The 20,058-nt window shown below is 38.2% G+C and overlaps 1 pseudogene; it reads left to right on the top strand.

The window, feature by feature from the left end:
* LOC122030398 overlaps positions 1 to 16,571 on the top strand; it is a 55,097-nt pseudogene extending 38,526 nt beyond the window's left edge.
* The last annotated feature ends 3,487 nt before the right edge of the window (positions 16,572 to 20,058 follow it).

Raw genomic sequence — 20,058 nt, 5'->3', positions numbered from 1 at the left:
GGTACCTCTTGACTTATCATTTATGATATTGTCTTTGGATATGCATAGTACTTTATAACTACAAGCAATGAACATGTTTGCCTTTGGTATGTCACTGTTTGATATTCATAACATGATAGGTTTGTCGCCTGTAATGTATTCGTGCTTATGTCTCGTGATTTGTTGCCATGAGTATCTTAGTTTCTAGAGTGACATACCATGCTTTACTGAGGTTAGGGCTAGGCTCTGGATTTTTGTTTCGCATGTGTATCCAAATTATCCGATAGTTAGGTTTTTATGCCATGCTTGGATTGTGTATTTCTATTGGTATATCGTATATGATTCATGTACCTAGATCTTGTGGCTTTGATCTGTGCATATTGTTGGTACATATGCTATGGAAGGGGGATATGTTTAGGATCTAGGTTGTTATACCTTAGAGGACCTGTATACCCTAGATCCGTGGATTTGACCTATTGATACTGTGGTACCCATATTATGTATATATGTATTTTCTATGCTAATCAGGATATTCCTTAATTATTATGTTCAGGCCAGAGGTTTTTGATATTCTATATGACCTTTGTACTCTAGTTATTGGTATGTGATCATCTCTTTTACCGTACTCATTTTATATATATGGATATGGTTATGTTGATCAGTTTTGCTATGCTTAGTGTCATGCATCATGATTGCATGTTGTGCGATTGTCGGCTCCACTATGGTTGAGCCCATCGCCAGTTACATGTACTGCACACACCACCACTTATGGATTAGTGGTTTATCAGGCAGGTGTGTGGCGGTTCTGCTGTTGGCTCCGTGGGTCAGGTGACTCAGCGTGGTAGCCGGCAGACAGTTCCGCTCTGTTTGGCTCCGCTGGCATTTAGTGTAGCAGTGTGGTAGTCGACAGACGGTGGACTCTGTTTGGCTCCGTTGGTCAGGTGACTCAGCGTGATAGCCGGATACAGATCCGCTCTGTTTGGTACCGCTGCCATTTATGATTTGAGGTCGTGGAGTACTCAACAGATCCCGTCCACTCGGTCACTCATCGGGAGTAGTGACGACAGAGTGCACGGTTGTCACAACCCTACCCACTCGGTCTCACCATTTGTGTGTGAGATGACCGACTGGGGGTGACCAGGACGCATCATTAGCATCATATGCATTGATGCATTTATATTCTTATGATTGTGTTTGCGCATTTGGTTGCTGCATTTTGGTTGGATGCATACTTTTGACCTGCATACAGGATTATTGACACTTTCGGTTTGACGACCCTTTTGTCTGGAGAGGAGTTCCTGGTGAGTACAGCTTCCTCAGTTACCTTTCAGTTTTGCATATTCCCTATGTATGATTAGGAAGCTGTATTCCATGTTTATTGTTGTTAGATATATCTTACTAGGCATGTCTATTAGTATTCGCTGAGTTGTTGAACTCACCCCCGTGGACACTATCTTTTCAGGTACCAGGTTATTTATGGTGTCGCTTGGAGCATCCTGTCTGCTGGTCCCCGCGCAACATCAGAAGACATATCGCTGCCTTTCTGTTGTTTTATCTTGGTATATGAAATTTCTGTATTTCGATTTGTGTTCTGATTTTGTTTCCGGGTGTTTTGTTGTTGGTTGTGTAAGCCTAGCCGGCTAGCAGTTTTGTGTTTGGTTGTATTTGGTTTCTGTCAGTTTTTGTTGTGTTTTGGTTTTTGGTACAGCCGAGTGGGCTGCTTTACTTTTAACTGCGTGGTTGTGTCAGCCAGAGGCTGAATTTGATATTAACTGCGTGGTATTTGTCTTCTTTTATTGTTATGATTCCAGCCGCATGTGGCTGAGGTATATTATGCCTGTAGATGTGCTTCAGATTGTCACCCGTACAGGGGAGGTGTTGCCGAAATTTCTTCGGACAGGGACTCCTCTGAGGCGTGACAACACTAGAACCCTATAAAGGGCGTAGTCCTGAATTCTAAGGTTAAGTGACCTAAACTGGGTCTCCGTGGGATCACGCTGGTCCTCAAAGAAATACGAATAGATCGTATCGAGGGTAATATGTGAGTAGGGATCTCCAAAAGGTAGCTCCCTAGGAGGATAGCATAAAAAGGTGCAGGGTGACTCTCGTAACCCTAGAAACTCACGAATGGTAGTGGGAGATAATGTGATATCCGTGCCACCTGCCCTAGTGGTATAGGAGTAGTTGTCTAATTTCACTAGGTTGTTGTAAAATTCGGCACATAAACTTACGTTTACTGGGCTGGTGCACTCAACAAGGTTTCGCAATCTATAGTGGTTTATAGCCTCTGGAATACAAGAGCGTAGAAAGAACGATCTATCTATACATTTGGTTCTAATAGCCATGTAATTTGTTGACATAAACTTAATCCTAAGTTCGTCGGTGGGAAACCTAGGGTCAATGCTAGGTGTAGAGGGCCAAGCACCAGATTTAGTACGCTTCCTAAATTTCATACTAATATTACACTAAGAAAAAATTATAAGAAATAAAGTTTAGGAGTGGATAGAAATTTTACCGAGGAGCCATTGTAAGAAATTTTAGAATTGACGACCTCGGTTGAGTTACGACTCCGTATCAACCGCGGAAAAAAAATTTTAATTTTGAAAGTCTTCGCAGGGAAGCTAAGAAGCTTAAGGAAGACTTGAGTGCAAGGGTAGGGGGTGCCTCCTGCCCCCTATATATAAGGGAGTCCGGGCGCCCGGACCTGTTCCGGGCGCTCGGGGTCGTGTGAGGCGGGGCGCCCGGGTTCTCTGCGGGCGCCCTGAGTCCGAATACCGGGGGCGCCCGCCCCCGGTTTTTGACCTTGTTTCGTTCGTTGTTGTTAATTTAATTTATTAATAACATTTAATTTGATTAAATTTATTAGACATGTTTAATAAAACCGTTTAATATAATTTGATTTTAAAAATGTTTAAGTTAAGTAGTTTGGAGATTTTTGAGTTAATTTAATTTTGAAAAATGTTTAACTTAACTTAAGTAAGATTTAAAATTTAGTTTGCTTAGTTATCTCACCCGATCTATGTTTTCAATCAGGGGCTCCTATTATTCTGTGAGATGAATTAGTTCAATTTATAGGATTTTGTTTAACTTTATGTTAGATTCGGGTTTAGCTTTGGGTTCAACAAGTAAGCGTTCTTTGGATAAACTTCTGGGCTATGGTGAGTCACAAGGAGCTCATTAAAGTAACCATGCCTTCGAGGTTTCCCAAATAGTCCTACCCATTGAGCTTAATACTAAACCTTGGTCTAACTAGTTAGGATCCATTTAAGGGTAGCTTCGGTTAGTTCCACTTGGCCAAATGCACCAGGTCGAAGCCATATCTTCCTAGACATGCGATGCCCAAGTTTTCCCAACGTACTATCATCCAAAAACTTCACCAGTACTATGCTTCAAGTTAAAATTTAACCCTTTTTAATCTATCCTTATTTACCCATCCGGGTAATCTACTCTTGTTTACCCATTTCGGGTAGATTAAGTTCGGTTACCCTGTCGGGTAAATAGATTTCGGAGTTGCCAGCTATTCTGGACCCTCCTTCTATTTGATTTTTGAATTTTAAATTTTAATTCCGAATTTTGAGTTTTAGATTTATTTCAAATTTTTAAATTTGAGTTTTAGATTAATTTTGAATTTTGAATTTTGAGTTTTGGATTGATTTCGAATTTTGAATTTTGAGTTTAGATTAATTTCGAATTTTGAATTTTGAGTTTTAGATTAATTTCGAATTTTGAATTTTGAGTTTTAGATTATGTTCTTAATATTGTTTTTCTATTAGCTTCCCCTGGATCATAGCCTCGATATGGTCTATCAAGGTAATAGACTTGATCCTTGGGGACCCAATAATGTCCAAGTCCAACTTGATTGATCAGGTTGGACTTGGCAACCCATGCTTGGACCATTTTTCTATTTGATTTGTTTATCAAGGATAGGTAAGATTTATATTTCTTTTTATATCCTAGTCCAGTTCGATTGTAGATTGCCCTTTGTGTTCCAAGAATCGGTCAAGATTCTTGGATCCCAAAGAGAATCGTTCTAGGGTAGTTTTCAAATCCTTGACTGACTTTTCAGATTGGAATTCTCTTCCTCAAGTTTTTGAACTTGAGTTGAGGTTTCAGTCTGAACTTGATCAGTTAAGGATTCGTTGTTTGGCGTTTCTTTACGGAGTGTAACCTCCTTTAGAAGCGTTTTGATTCAAATCTTGGACTTAGCTACTTTATGCATTAAATAATTAATTAAGCTATATAAACGATTTTCACTTACAGAGAGGTTCGGTCCTTCGGAAACGGATGCGGATCCGTGGCTTCTCTCGGACTCGGTTTCCGATTCGCCCTCACTTCCGGATCCGTTGGTTTAGTCCCGGGCTGTCAAGGCGAGAAAGTTCGTCTGTTCTAGTTCTTCGTCGTCGGATTCCTCGGAAGAGGACTCATCCCATGTTGCCTTCAATGCCTTCTTTCTTTTGGGTTTCTTTGGATCCTTCTGGTTCGGGCAATTTGCCTTGATGTGGCCCTTCTGATTGCATCCGTAGCAAGTCACTTCGAATTTAACCTTCGAGCTTGGTTGGGCTTCTTTAGATTGAATGGCCTTTCTGAGATCCTTTTTGTTGAAGCCCTTCTTTTTGCAGAGCTTCTTTACTAAGTTGACTATTTCGGTTGTAAGTTCATCGTCATCTTCTGAATCTGATTCTTCTTCTGACTCAGGTTCGGTTCTCTGCTTGTTTTTTGACTCACGTGATCTCCCTGTTCCTGCAACCAAAGCCAACCCTTTCTCGGTCGGGCGTGCATTAGTCTGTTCATGAAGTTCGAGTTCTGCAAATAGTTCATCTAATTTAGTGGTAGATAAGTCCTTGGAGACCTTGTAGGCATCTACCATGGATGCCCACAAGGTGTTCCTTGGAAATGCGTTTAGAGAATACCTTATGATGTCCCGGTTGTCGACCTTCTGTCCAATTGAATGAAGCCCATTGAGCAGATCTTGAATCCGGGCATGGAGTTGGCCAGCTGTTTCACCTTCCTGCAATTTGATGTTAAATAATTTATTAAAAATTAGGTCTCTTTTACTTACTTTGGTGTCGAATGTCCCTTCGTGAAGTTCAATTAGTTTCTCCCACAACTCTTTGGCACTGTTGAAGGGGCCGACGCGGTTGAGTTCTTCTTTTGATAGGTCACACTGGAGGGTGCAGGTTGCCTTGGCATTAGCTTCCACTTTCTTGATCGAAGATGCATCCCAGTCCTCGTATGGTAGTGGTTTGCCAGCGCTGTCAGATGGTCGCTCGAATCCGGTTTTGACAATCATCCAGACCTTTCCAGTATCCGAAGTCGTCTCCAGTGAATAGCGGAGGGCGGGCAGTACTGTAGCCTTCTTGAAGGGCCATTTCAGTTTTACCTAAAGCGAAAAACAACCAAAAAATTGTCCCAGGACTTGGTCCTGGCTTAGTAGTGCGGTAGGGAAAAAGAATGGATCACGAACTCGGGTGGTGTTGCACCAATTCCGAGAAAAGACCGATTCGAGGAAAAAAGAATTAGAATATAGCTATGAGGCTAAATTCTAATCGACTCCAAAAAAAAAAATTAGCGAAAAAATATTTTGAATGGTGGTTGCACCGATTCAAAATGACCCCGCTCTGATACCAATTGATGGATCGAAAGCGCTAGAGGGGGGGGGGTGAATAACGCTCGTGGCTATTTTAACGTTTTTCGGAAATCGTAAAAGAGTTACGCAGCGGAAAGTAAAAGCAAACACAACAGACACAGATGTTTTACTTCGTTCGGAGCCTATGGCGACTCCTACTCGAAGGCCCGCGGTCCTTGACCGCTTTCGATGGGCAACAACTATAATATCGGAAAGATTACAATTTGAATTACAATTAATGCAATAAGTAAACTAATACCGACAACAAAAGATCAAGAGTCCGAGCTTCGGGTTGTCGACGCCGAGTAGTAGTGCTTCAAGGTCGCCTCGTTGGCAGCACTTCACAGAAGAAAGCTTAGAATGTCTTGTCATTGAAGCTGCACCTCAACCCTCTTTTTATATGAGGTTCCGGGCGCCTGGGACCTTTCCGGGTGCCTGGAGTGTGACGTGGCCAGCCAACTAGGTTGCTCCACGTGGTCAAGTCGCGGGGATAAAGTCCCGGTCGCCCGGATCACCTTTTTCCAGCAAGTTCCTCTCCTGCAAAACAAGGTTAGTCCGAGCAAATACCCTACAAGACAGTGTTAGAATATGATAAAACATAGTAAAGAAAAACTGACAGTCTTCGGACTGTCCGAGTCTGACTTCGGATTCCCAACCGGAAACCCTAGGTCGACCCGACGCCTACTGTTCCCTCTACGGGGAACGCGTCCTCACCTACTCCCCTCAGGAGAGATTACCTGATGCCAGTCCGGTCCTCCAGACCGACTGGACTTTCCGCCTAGGGTTACCACCCCCTACGACCTAGGGTTACCGCCCCCTAAGGTTTTCCTCCACCTAGGGTTACCGCCCCCTAGGACCTAAGGTTACCGCCCCTTAGGGTTTTCCTCCACCTAGGATTACCGCCCCTTAGGACCTAAGGTTACCGCCCCTTAGGGTTTTCCTCCACCTAGGGTTACCGCCCCCTAGGACCTAAGGTTACCACCCCTTAGGGTTTTTCACCTGCCTAACCGCAGCTAGGACTTTCCTGAGACACTCATTTAAACATGTTAGATCACATACTAACTTAGCTTTGAATCCTTTGCCATTATCAAAACTAAGGTTCGATCGTCGGATGCTTCCTGCACCAACACATGAGACTGTCAATCGTGATCAGTTTTTAATGAAGTTAGGGGGGGGGGGAGGGGGAGTTTGAAGCAATCAGGTCCAACTTGATGAACAGAGAACCAGTTCCTTTATTAGATATTTGTATAGGAGAGCTTCTTAGGGAGCTTATTACACAGGCTGTCTTGGAGCAAAAAGCTCAACATTCTACTCCAATTCCTGTTACCTATGCTGCTTAAGGGAGGTTTAAAGGAGACAGAGCTATGATTAATGTCCAATGCCATAGTTGCAAAGGATTCGGGCACGTTGTCACTAATTGTACTAAACAATTTTGTAATTATTGTAAGAAACTAGGGTATATTATCAAAAGATTGTTCCACTTGGCTTCCAAAGAAATCTGAAACTGCCTACAATATCTCGGTTGGTTCCGCAAATGCCCCCAGTCTTGATCAATCTTCTATTACTCTTGAATGATCCAACAAATGATAGTTTTTTCCATTTCTGCTTTAGGTCTTTCAAGTAACAACAATTCTTATCTTACGCCTTGATGTTTTGATTCTGGTGCTTCCAATCATATGACCAACACCGTCTTACCTTTAAATAATGTTAAAAAACATAAAGGAGATCTTCAGATTCATATTGTCGATGGTAATTCTTTACCTATCACAGTTGTTGGTAATATTTCAGCCCCTTTAATTAAATACTATTTTTTCTATCTCCAAAGTTGTCCACTAATTATTATATTTGTCACTCAATTAGTTGACAACAATTGTAATATTGGATTTTCAAATTCTAGTGGTCTTGTGCAAGATCAAGTGTCCGAGAAGATGATCATGAAGGGACCTAAAGTGGGATCTCTATCCTTTATTTTTAACTCCCTCTCTGGTGTTAAACTATGTTACTTGTAATGATATTCAATGTGATAATCAGGTGTGACATAGACATTTAGGACACCCTAATTCTCATGTACTTCGAGTCTTGCTTAAATCTGGTTTACTCGAAAATAAAAATTCAACTTCTAATAATGATTTTGTTGATTGTGCATCTTGCAAACTTGGTAAAAGCAAAATACTTCTTTTTCCATTGCATAAAAACTATACCACCAAACCTTTTGAACTTGTACATACTGATGTATGTATGGGACATTACCCCTATAATCTCTCATGAACAATATAAATACTATTTTATTTATCGATGATTTCACCCACTTTACTTAGTTGTACTTTCTTCTGTCTAAAAGTGAGGTTTTCTCTTTATTTAAAGTCTTTTATACTTCAGTCGAAACATAATTTTCTACTAAACTCAAAATCTCATAATCAAATTCAAGTGGTGAATATATGACAAATGAATTTCAATTTTTTCTTCAAAGTCATGGAACCCAAAAAGGATTTCTTTGCTATGATTCTCATGCCCGTTGAACTCGTGTCTCTAGGAATATTATTTTTTTTGAAAATCAATCCTTTAACATACAACATATTTCATAATTCCCTTCTCTATATGCTTTACCACATTTTCCATAGTCATCAACACTAGTTCCAATGTTTAAACTTGGTTATGTTTATATTAGACGCACTCTTGCATTTGATCCTCTACAGGTGTCACTGAGGTTTCTCCACATCTTCCTGCGACATCTGATCATGTTTCCAATGAGCCACCTCCTCTTCGAAGAAGTTTTAGACCTCACAAACCTCCTGGAAGGTATGGTTTTTCAACTCTCATGGCTATGTCTACTACTTTGTCTTATATTTCCATTTCGACTTCTTATAAACTATGGAACATCAGTGTTGGCAACAAGCAATGGAAGCAGAACTTCAAGCATTGAGGAAAATCATATTTGGGACATTATTTCTTATCCTCCAAATGTTAAGCTCATTGGTAGTAAGTGAGTTTATCTTGTGAAACTCAAGTCTGATAGGTCTTTAGATAGATACAAAGCTCGATTGGTTGCTCTTGATAATAAATAAGAATATGACCTCGACTATGAAGCAACATTTGTACCCATTGCTAAGATGACCACGGTGAGAACAATTCTTGCTATTGCATCCTTTAAATCATGGCCTTTACATTAGATGGGTGTAAAAATAGCTTCTTGAATGGGGATATTAAGGTAGAGGTTTACATAAAACTTCCACCTGGTATGTCAATGATAGCTTCTCATGAAGTTTGCAAGCTAATACGCTCTTTGTCTAGGTTGAAGCAGGCACCTAGAACCTAGTTTGAGAAGTTTCGCAACACTCTTCTCACCATCTCACAAAGTCAATATGATTCATCACTTTTCTTTCACAAGACAATCATTGGTATGGTCTTTCCTTTAGTCTATGTTGATGATACTATCATCACTGGTAATTACAATGGGTTGATCACTAAACTACAAAATATGTTACATAGTACATTTAAAATGAAAGATCTTAAGCATCTCACATATTTTTGGGGGTTGGAAGTTCACTCTGAGATCATGATTTGTTCTTGAATCAACATAAATATATCAAAGATCTTATTGAGCTAATTAGTTTAAAAGATGCTACTGTTGTTGATACACCAATGGAGGTGAATGTGAAATACCGAAAAGATGAAGATGAGCTTTTGTCTAATCTCTTTTTATTAGGCAATTTGTTGGTAGTCTTAACCATAATTATTTAAAGCGTGAGGCACCTGAAAGCGCATAGGTGTTGTGTGGCCTAAGGTGTATGCCTTACCAAAATAAGGTGCTTTAGTATAAATTTTATAATATATATATATATATATATATATATATATATATATATATATATATATATATATATATATATAGGAAATTTTTGCTAAAATATTTCATTAATAAAATTTAAATATTTCACAAACTATTAAACAATAATGAAACATATAAAATTCACTAACAATCAAATATTGAAATAGCATAATCAAAATCAAACTTCAAATTAAAGAAAGAACAAACTTCAAATTAAATATGTGAGGAAAAAAACATACCGTTAAGATGAAACAAAAGGAGAAAAGTAAGAAAGTGTAGCCAAATTCAGAAGACCAACGTTGATGTTATAGGCGAGAGAAGAGTACACATTTGAGAAGGGAGGAGAGGGGAGGGTGATGTTGATTTTTTGGGGAGAGGAAGAGTAACTCAGAGAGAAAATTAGTCAAATAAGTTTGCAAGAGACTGAGGGAGGTTGATGTTCATTTTCTAGGGGAGAGGAAGGGTATGCATGCATGTAAGTTAATGCAACCTAATTATTTTAAAGGGTAATTAAAAGTATGAGTTGGGCTTTTAATTTTTTTTTAAAAACTTCAATAAGGCGAGGAAAATTGCGCCTTAAGCGCATCTTAACCTCTTAAAAGGTGCATTCTTAACCGCACTTCATTCAAGGACTATGCCTAGTCTTATCTACCTAATAATCACACGGCCCGATTACTCATATATTGTCCCTATAGCTAGCAAATTTATGCAATCACCTCAACATCTTCATCTTGTTGCAGTTCGTCGCATTATTCAATACTTAATTGGGTCATCTACAAGTGGGTTGTTTTTCTTACAAAATTTACTCTTCATTTGACTGCGAATAGTGATGCAGATTGTGTTGGTTGCTCAGATACTAGTGTTGGTCCGCGTTAGGCTAGCTAGAGGGGGTGAAGAGTTAGAATTTTCTCTTGCTTGAACTTAGCAAGGATACATGTTATCATAAACAATTAGCATTAAAAGAAATAATAACTTATAAAAATAGTAAGTAAGAATGTTAGGATTTTTACTTGGTTACAATTTAGATGGTTGTTAATTTAAGACAGTTGCAAAGCTCCACTAAAAAAGAATCTCCTTTGTTAAAGGCAGAAAAATCTCTTACATTCTTTAATAGATCAGAAAATAGCTAGGAATTGATTACAGAAGTTATTGTCTAATTCTTTGCTCCAGGGGATTTTTTATAGCCTCTTGAAAAAAGTTACCGTTGGTTGGAGGCGCCTCTAAAGCACTCCAAGGTGTCTCCAAGTGGATAAAACTTTATCCGGTGCACACCAACGGCTAACCAATGACTCTCTGCGTTTGAGGGTGCCTTCAACTTCCTTAAGGGTGCCTCCAAAGAAGCGTGAGGGCACCTTCAGCTTTCTTAAGGGCGCCTCCAAAGAAGCACGAGGGTGCCTCCGACATAGTTGAAGGCACCTTCCACCAAAAGGCGTGAGGGCACCTTCCATCTCCTCCAAGGGGCCTCGGGTCCAGGCTCGAGGGTGCCTTCCATCAGGTTGACGGCGCCTTCCACCAGATAGCTTGACCAGTTAACCTTCAAGAAAGATTAACTCTTCCTTATTTTTACTTTTGGGTGATGCTCCGACCGTCCGAAGTTGAGCTCATCCGAATCCATCTTTGACTTTCTCTTCGAGCAGGCTTCCTGCCTAGCTTCTCGTCCCTCGGACCGCTGCGCGAGTCCTCGCTCTACCAGTATACTCTTTCGCAGCTTCTCGTCCCTCGAATGCACCGAACTCGTCGACTCGCTTCTAGTGTCATCTTTCTCGTTTGCTACGTTTTTCGCTCAACTTCTTGTGTTCCTAAGCTCCTGCACACTTAGAGATAAGACATCAAAAACAACAGAACCTAACTTTACTTGATTTATCATATCAAAACCAACCCGAGGTACTTATAATTAGGAAGTCTACAACAGGCCGGTGCATTTTTCTTAAAGATGCATTGATTTCTTCAAAGTGTAAAAAGCAGGATTGTGTCTCTAAATCTTCCAGAAGCTGAATATAGAGTCATGTCTTGTTTTGAAATTGTATGGTTACATGGTCTTTTTTTTTTTTTGAAATTGGATTTCTTCTACCTAATCCTACTTCACTTCATAGTGATAATACTAGTGTCATTCAAATAGCTACAAATCCAGTATATCATGAATGCATAAAGCACATAGAGATGGGCTGCCATTACATTAGGGAGGCCTTTATTCGAGGTGCTATCACTCTTCCTCATTTTACTACTGATTTTCAAATAGATGATGTTTTTGCAAAAGCTTTGAAAAAGCAATGACACAAGTTTCTTAGTATCAAATTGTTGCTGATAGACTTACCTATCAATTTAAGGGGGGATGTCAATATATTCTTCTTTCCTTTTGTTATAGTTGTATATCCTTTGATTGCCTCTCTAAGATTTATATTATTGTTGTATATACCCCTTGTAATTATTGTTGTATTTCATCCTATATTAAACCATAGGATTAAGGGATTTGATAAGCTATAATTATAGCTATGTCTTCTTATATTAGAAGACCCTATGATTATAAGATTTGATAATTCTTGATGTCTATATATTGTAATCCTCTTACTAAAATGAGATAGAAAAATATTTTCAGAAATTCTCGTTTATTGCTTTGTCAGTGCCAAGAGATCCATGCTTCCGGTACTTCCTTGTCTGCCGAATATATGTTGACCTTGACCTATCAGGATTTTAACCTTGGTTATTATATGTCAACCTTGACCTATTAGGATTTTAAGCTTGGTTATTATATGTCGACCTTGGCCTATCAAAATTTTTCACTGACCCAACCTCAGATCAACCTTGACCTTTCAAAATTTCCACTTGTCGAGCCTCATGTCAACCTCACCGTGCCAGAACTTTCACTCGAATAGAATTCACTCTTGTAGGACTTCACTCATTGCCTAACATCGGTCACTCTTGATACCTTCTCCAGTGTCAAGTGTCTAGTCTATTTGACCCACCTAGATTTCTTATCTCCTAAGTGTCCAGTCAATCTTAACTCACTTGGACTTCTCATCTACTAAGTATTCGGTCCACCTTAATCCTACTTAGATTTTTTTCAATGCCAAATGTTTATTCAAGCTTGACGAAATATATTTCATATATTTATTCTGCACACCATGAGGTTCGAACCCGCGAATACAAGGTTGAGAGCCTTGTATCTATTCATTGAGCTAGACATCTATTGCTCAAACACTCATCTTTTTCAAACACCACATATCGTTTAATCATATTGCTCAAACAACAAAATTTTAAACCATAGAGTTGGTCAACCTTGATCAAGGGATTGCACTAACAACTTCCTCTTGGACCTATGTTAGGTGCTAAACATTGTTGATAGTATGCGGTTTGCATAGAGGGAGAGAGAGAGAGGGTGTTTAGGTAATGTAAGAGAATTTTATTAGCAGAAGGATGGTGTCACATAGCTTCTAGTAAGTTTGAAATATCTATCTATTTAGAGTCTAGAAATAATTAACTTACCTAAAGATGAGGAATCTAGGTTAATTAAATATAGATTAGATAATTTAAAACTAGACTATTTTAGCTATTTTTTTAATGTTTAAAATACATGCCGAGCCGGGCGAAACAGGTGAAACATTTCGTTTCGCTCATTACCCTAGCACCAGGCTCTGCGGTAGTTGTAAAGGCATCGAGCGACCCTAGTTGTAGCCTCTAAGGCGTCGCGCGACCCTTGCGGTTGCCTCAGAAGGCTCGCATGACCCCTGCGGCACGAGCAATGGGTTGCGCAAGAGTAAACGGATTTTTTTATTTATTTAGGTTAATTATCTCAATCAACTCCTAGCCATGATTAAGATTATCTAAAGAGGTTTAATTAATCCTAATAAAGTTATCTAATTAATTATATATTTTATTTATTTTAATTTTAAAAATATATAGTAAATTATTTATTTATTTATTTATCTCTATATTTTTTGTTTTTTTTTTAAAATAATTTTTTATAAATATCTTATTTTTAGTTATTATATTTTAAAAAATACTGACGAGGGGTCACGTGAGCATACTATGGGATTTTAATTAAAATTTAAGTTGATCAACTTTTAAGTATAATGGGAATAATCTAAAAAGGATTAATTAAACCCTAATAGAATTATCTAATTAACTATATATTTTATTTATTTTAATTCTAAAAATATATAATAATTTATTTATTTATCTCTATATTTTTTTCTTTTTTAAAAATTATATATATATAAATATTGATGTTATATATTATATTCTTAATTAATATATTTTATATTTACAAAATATAGAAACCTTACTAGCACGACACGATACGGTACTGAAATCGTATCATTCTAATTATAAATCTAAACTCTGATACGGCTTGAGATTTTAAACTATAATTTTCATAATATAACATTAAACTGATGACGAAGTTTCTATTGACCAATCAACTAATGTCAAAATAGAAATTTGCAGACCTGGGGTGTGGAGAAAACTATAGTCACATTCAAATTCTTTGTCGCTCCTTGGGGTAGATGATTGGAAGACAACAAACGGTTGACTGATTAACAGATTCCAAGATGAACAAAAGACCTATAAAAAAGGGTGTATGGAGGATTTAAAAAGAATGTTGAGAGCACAAACATTCATTCCCACAAACAACGAAAAAGTGAGAGCACCTATTCACACTCCTCCCCTCCAGTTGTGTCATTCATTCCAACACAGATAACCTCAAGTGGTGGAGAGACACACAACATAAACTATAAGAAGCTTAAGAGAGGAAGACTTAACAGTTTACAATAGAGAGGCTCAATAAGATCTAAACAATCTTTATTTTGCCAATTTTTAAATGTCCACCTTGCTCCTCTTTATAAAACCCTTTAATCTTTACTTGTTGTTCAGTTGATCTGTCATTGATCAATCGATTGGATTTCTTCATTGGACTTTAAGCCATCGAGCTGTCAACTTGGCCATGCTAAGTTATGCTCCATAGGCTACTCCAATACCACTTCAGTGCTTCTCATCCTATGGTCCTTCGGTTGCCTCATGTAAGCTTCTTCAATCTCCACAGCCTTCACAGCATTGAGCGTGTATGCTTACACCTTTAGGTGAAGTAATTAAGGTCAATGCCTAGTTAGTGTACATGAAGTCCATTATGAGTTTCATGACCACAAGTCATTTCTTAGAGTTTATCTCCCACGTCGCTTCCTTGTACATTGTAATTTCATCGTCCTTGCCTAAGAGCACATCCAAGTGTGGGAAGATGAGAAAACTACATCCCTTAGGCTCCTACCAGTCCTACCTGAAAAATGTTGTTCCTGCGTCTCAGGTTGTGGTGTAGTCACAACTTGTAATTATTCTGATTTGGGTTCATCAAAATGAGTTTCTAATTCCTTTTGTTATGAATTTCTTTGAGTTTACTTTTCGCACTATCCCTCACATCTATCCATTTATTTCCAAGGATTACTGAGGCATGCCACAGACACTCTGCTATTGTGGAGGGTAAAGTGCCCACTTGTTTGCTTGAGATGACTAAATGACCTATGCTATATTAAGGGAAGAAGTAGAGAAGACAAAAGGCAAGAAAAAAAGAAATAAAGGAGGAAGAAAAGAGGAAGAAGCAAAGGAGGAGATTCACCTCTATTGTCAGGTCTTAAGATTCATGTTTGGTAGAGCTGAAGAAGAACGAATAAGAGGAGCCAAGGTTCAGTAAAACTGAGGTGTTGTGTCAAAGAGGAAGACAGGGATTGTACATCACGTTCTGAAGGATAAAGGGAGACCTCACATAACCAACAACACTGCTGTTGTGTCGTGATGAGGAAGAAGTGGTACAACTGCATCTTGAAGAGGAAGAAGCAATGTCAGGCTGAATAGGAAGAAGTGCTCACCTCTCTTGTGACTCAATCAATAACTGAATATATTGTCTTGTCCTCAGAATCTTGGACCTTGTTTGTTTAGTATTGAATCTCTGTCTCCCAGTTCGAAAAAAAATCATGTCCGACATTTAGATTCATACTTATGTCAGATGATCACACTTGAGTTCGTATTTGTTGGTACTTCAAGAATAACTCATAAACTAGTCTACCAATGCATACTCAACTAGCGCAACACTCAGAGAACATGTCTCATTGAATATGTTATATTCATTTAGTCAAATTTCTCCTTGTAGAATACTGGAAAACATATTTGGTGTACCGCAATATAGTCTGGGATATTATTTCTTGGTTTCAAATATATAAATCTTATTCTGCATGATTTTCTCATGTTATGATTCTTTCCTTTTGTCCAGGAACTCCAATACTCTCTAAGTACTCTGCTGCTCCAAAAATTGAATCACTAATGGCCCCACCACCTATAGAAGTGCTTGCACTATTATTACTTGAACTAACAGAAAAAACTGATAATTTTGGACCAAAATCTTTAGTTGGTGAGGGATCATATGGAAGAGTGTATCTTGCAGAGTTAGACAATGGAAAGCAATTGGTCTTGAAAAAGCTTGATTCAACATCCGAGCAAGATACTGATACTGAATTTCTGACTCAGGTTTTATTTCTAGTATAAAAGTACTGTTAATAGTTCATTCTCTATGTTTCATTTATGTATACTTTCTTTGAAGGAAAACAAATAAATCACCAATTTATATTATCCTCTTTAGTGACTGCACCTTGTTCAAACATTAGGTAGCCCTTGTGTCAAGGCTGAAGCATGAAAATCTTCTGCAGATGTTAGGATATTGTGTTGAAGGAAATATTCGATTGTTGGGTTTTGAGTTTGCAACAATGGGTTCTTTACATGACATTCTTCCTGGTAATTCATCATTCATTGAAACATGCGTTATCACTTGTGTATCTGATGGTTTACTATCATGCTTTTTATCAACAAATGTCTGATCTTTTTCAAAGTATAGGAAGAAAAGGAGTCCAAGAGGCACAAGCTGGTCCTCCGCTCGACTGGATGCAGTGAGTAAGGATTGCTGTTGATGCTGCAAAGGGCCTGGAGTATCTTCATGAGAAGGTTAAGCCTTCAATAATTCATGCTGCGACATTAGATCATGCAATGTCGTTTTGTTTGAGAACTACAAAGCATCTCTTAAATCAGGCACCAGATATGGCTGCTCGTCTTCATTCAACCCGGGTCCTTGGAACTTTTCGCTATCATGCACCAGAGTAACTTCTGATCTTGGCACCCTAAATTGTTTTGATGCATATTACTTCTATGTTTTTTATTACCTTTATTTTGTATTATTGAGTCAGGGATAACTTTATTGCATAGTCTTTTACCTATTGATACTAAAAATTGAGATGATATCTAACGAACTCCCCTGATTGTTATGGTTCCTGCTCTAATAACAGGCCTTATTCTTGTCTATGACAGCATCCAGTACCTCACTATAGGTGACTGACTACATAAAATCCACTGTCAAGTTCCTGTCAGGCTATTGTTTTTGCTAGAATGCATATCCAGAGATTTAAGAGGGTTAAATAGAGATGGTGGATTTAGACATGAGGAAGATACCCTGTGGTAGCATGGTGAAGGAATATATTTTAACTGTTTGAGGTGCGTTGGGTCTAAACAATTATGACTTGCAATGTTGACATGAAGAGTGAGAGAGGTAAGCAACAATTCTACATATACACTAGGAGCCAAGCCTGCCCATGAAACCAATTGCCTATCATGAATTAGAAAAAAGGCTGCAAACTCCATGAACAAAGATACGAGGATAAGCTATGATGCGACTATGCTAACTGTTTGTGTGGAATAACCTTTATATAATGGCATGTAGTGATTAAGGTTTCGGATCTGAATAATGTTGGATTTGAAAATGAAAACCTTAATTTCATTTTAACACCTTTGAATAGATAGAATATGAAGGATAACAAACTTTCTTTTATGTACCCATCATGTACTCAACAATGTTGAGCTATTGCTCATTTTGACCAACATCCAATGCTATTGGCCTCATAATTTTAACCCTATAGGAAATTTGATTTCAAATTGAAAAACTTCTCGAATGGTAGACATTTTACACCCATGGCCCAATTACACTTCTTTGCTTTTCTGTATGTACTGACTGATACATTGGTGCCTTTGTGCATTCTAGAAGCCTATTGGAAGTTGCACATTGTCCAAGCTCTCCACCTTGATGATCAACTCCAACCCTTGATAGACTGGGTCATAAGAAACCCATAATGCACATTTTGCAATAATTTTGTGCAAACTAAAATTAATAAAGATTAGCAACTATATTTTCAAATTGCCTTGTCATGGGTCGGGGTGTGATTCCACATACCAAGAGGAACCCAACTAAGTGACAATATAGTAAAGATAACCAAGAACTATAACAACAATAAGTCTCTCGAGATAAACAAGAATTATTCAGCAAAAATATGTACTGATTCCTTTTAACTCCTTTTGTTAAAGAGAGTACTAATTGAATACACAATAATTAAATATTAAAACGAGCAAAATTAAAAGTAAACTAGGTAAATCAAAACCCAATTTCTATCGTGTCAAGGATCTTTGGGCAACTGTGTACACTCCTAAAAACCAAACAAGGATTCAAAATACAAAATTGGAGGTCAACAAAAACAGACTAAATATAAATTGATACAACAACACAACAATAATTAAATCTTATCCTGTGGGGTCGATTATATAGATCTTTTTAGGTCATTAAACTCTATCTCCTACTATATTTTCAACTATACTTAAATAAATTTTATATTATTTTATTATTGCTAACTAAGTCTTTTTTTGATTTTTCTCTTCCTCATTTGATATGCGTATTTATTATAGTTTTACATCCCCTAACTGGAGCATTTATTGGTAGTCTAAGTACATATTCGTACCATCTTAAACGAGACTCTCAGAGTTTTTCCTCAATAGATGCAACTCTGACTTTCTCTCTAATGTTCTCATTTTTTATTCTTGTAGGACTGTAAATATGCTAGAGGAGGAGGAGGTTGGGGGGGGAGGGGGAGAATAGCAATTTTTGAAAACTGAGAGCGAATTATGCAGTGGAATAATAAAAGAAAGAAATTAGAGGGAAAAAGATAATCACACACTAACACAAGTAGTTTTTATTTGATTCGAGCCTTCGACGACTCCTACTCCAAGGTGCACACTCGTCGAGTACTTTCGTTGGACAATCCACTAATAGTTCAAATGTATCAAAAGTTAAGTACAAGAATTAAAAATAATGTTATTAACAATAGAGAAAATAAGAAGATCTTGATTGCCGGTTGTCGGAGAAGCTTTACAGCATCGTAGGAGCTTTTCCGGAACAACACGCAGGAATGAAAGTCGTAGAAGATGTTGCTATTAAGCAGCTGCTCCCCTTATATAAGCCTATTCCGGGTGCTTGGAACATGCTGACGTGGCTCGACCAGTCGATGCGCTCCAACTTAACTCTTGGATAAGTTTTCTGGTCTGGGCACTTGGACAAACTTCAGGTGATCTCGAGTGCCTACGTCACCTGCCCGAGTGAGCTAGTCCGAGCGCTCGGAGTCCGGGCACCCGCATCCCTTCTAGGCGTTCGAACTCCCTTTTTTTCAATAGTTTCTTCCCTGCAAAAAAGGGTTAGTTAAGGCAACAGAAAATATGTTTATCCTACAAAATAGAGTTAGCACAATATTAATAAAATAAGAGTAGTAATTAGATTTTGTCTCCCCAAGATCAGAATCTAGTCAAGGTCTCAACTTAGATTTTTCAAATGGACCTAAGTTGGACCGACGTCTACAGTTCCCTTAACCAAGAATGCGTCCTCACTGAATTTCTCCTCCAATTGCTTACCTTCACTTACCACTTTTAGTCGTTTGACTTACCTTTGACCACCAGATCTTCCCGCCAGTTGTCAGGTCCCGCGGATCCAACTGGACTTCAGCCGGTTGTTAGGTCCTGTGGACCCAACCAAACTTCTCGCTAAATATCAGGTCCTACGGATCTATCTGGACTTCGCACCAGCTATCGGGTCTTGCAGACCTAGCTGGATTTCAGCTTGGTGTCAGGTCCTTTAGACCAGTCAACTTCTGCACACTTAATAGAAAGTTAGACACACACCACATCTAACTTTGACCTATTTGTTATACATCATAACAAGATTATTAGTGCAACTTGCACCAACAATCTTTCCCTTTTTGATGTAATGACAACTTGAGTTAAAGTTAGAAAAAAAATATAATTAAGCAAGCATTAAAAATTGAGTAAAGCGAGTTAACGTGATTTAATTTTTTTTTAACCTAACCCATTATCCTCTCCTTTTGGCATACATCAAAAAAGTAATGCTTGAAGTATAAAAAGAAAAGACAGTCCGGTGCACAAAGCTCTCGTCATGCGGGATCCCGGGGAAGGATTCATTGTACACAACCTTACCTTCCTTTTTGCAAGCGGCTGTTTTCAGGATTCAAACCCGTAACCTTTTGGTCACATGACAACAACTTTACCGTTGTGCCAAGGCTCCCCTTCTAATGCATGAAGTATAAATAATATAAATAAAGATTTAGCAAAAAGGATTTTGCAAGTTTTCAAATAATTATATCAAGTATTTCAAATAATTTTAAAAATAAGTTTTTGAAAACCAACTACTTCAAATATAAAGTGTTATCTGTTGGATCGTGATGTTTCGATAGAGGGGGGGGGTGAATATCGATTACGAAAA

This window comes from Zingiber officinale, chromosome 10B (genome assembly GCF_018446385.1).
Source record: "Zingiber officinale cultivar Zhangliang chromosome 10B, Zo_v1.1, whole genome shotgun sequence".
NCBI lineage: Eukaryota > Viridiplantae > Streptophyta > Magnoliopsida > Zingiberales > Zingiberaceae > Zingiber > Zingiber officinale.
Note: the sequence above shows the minus strand (reverse complement) of the source record. Positions and strands in the feature narration are given on the sequence as shown.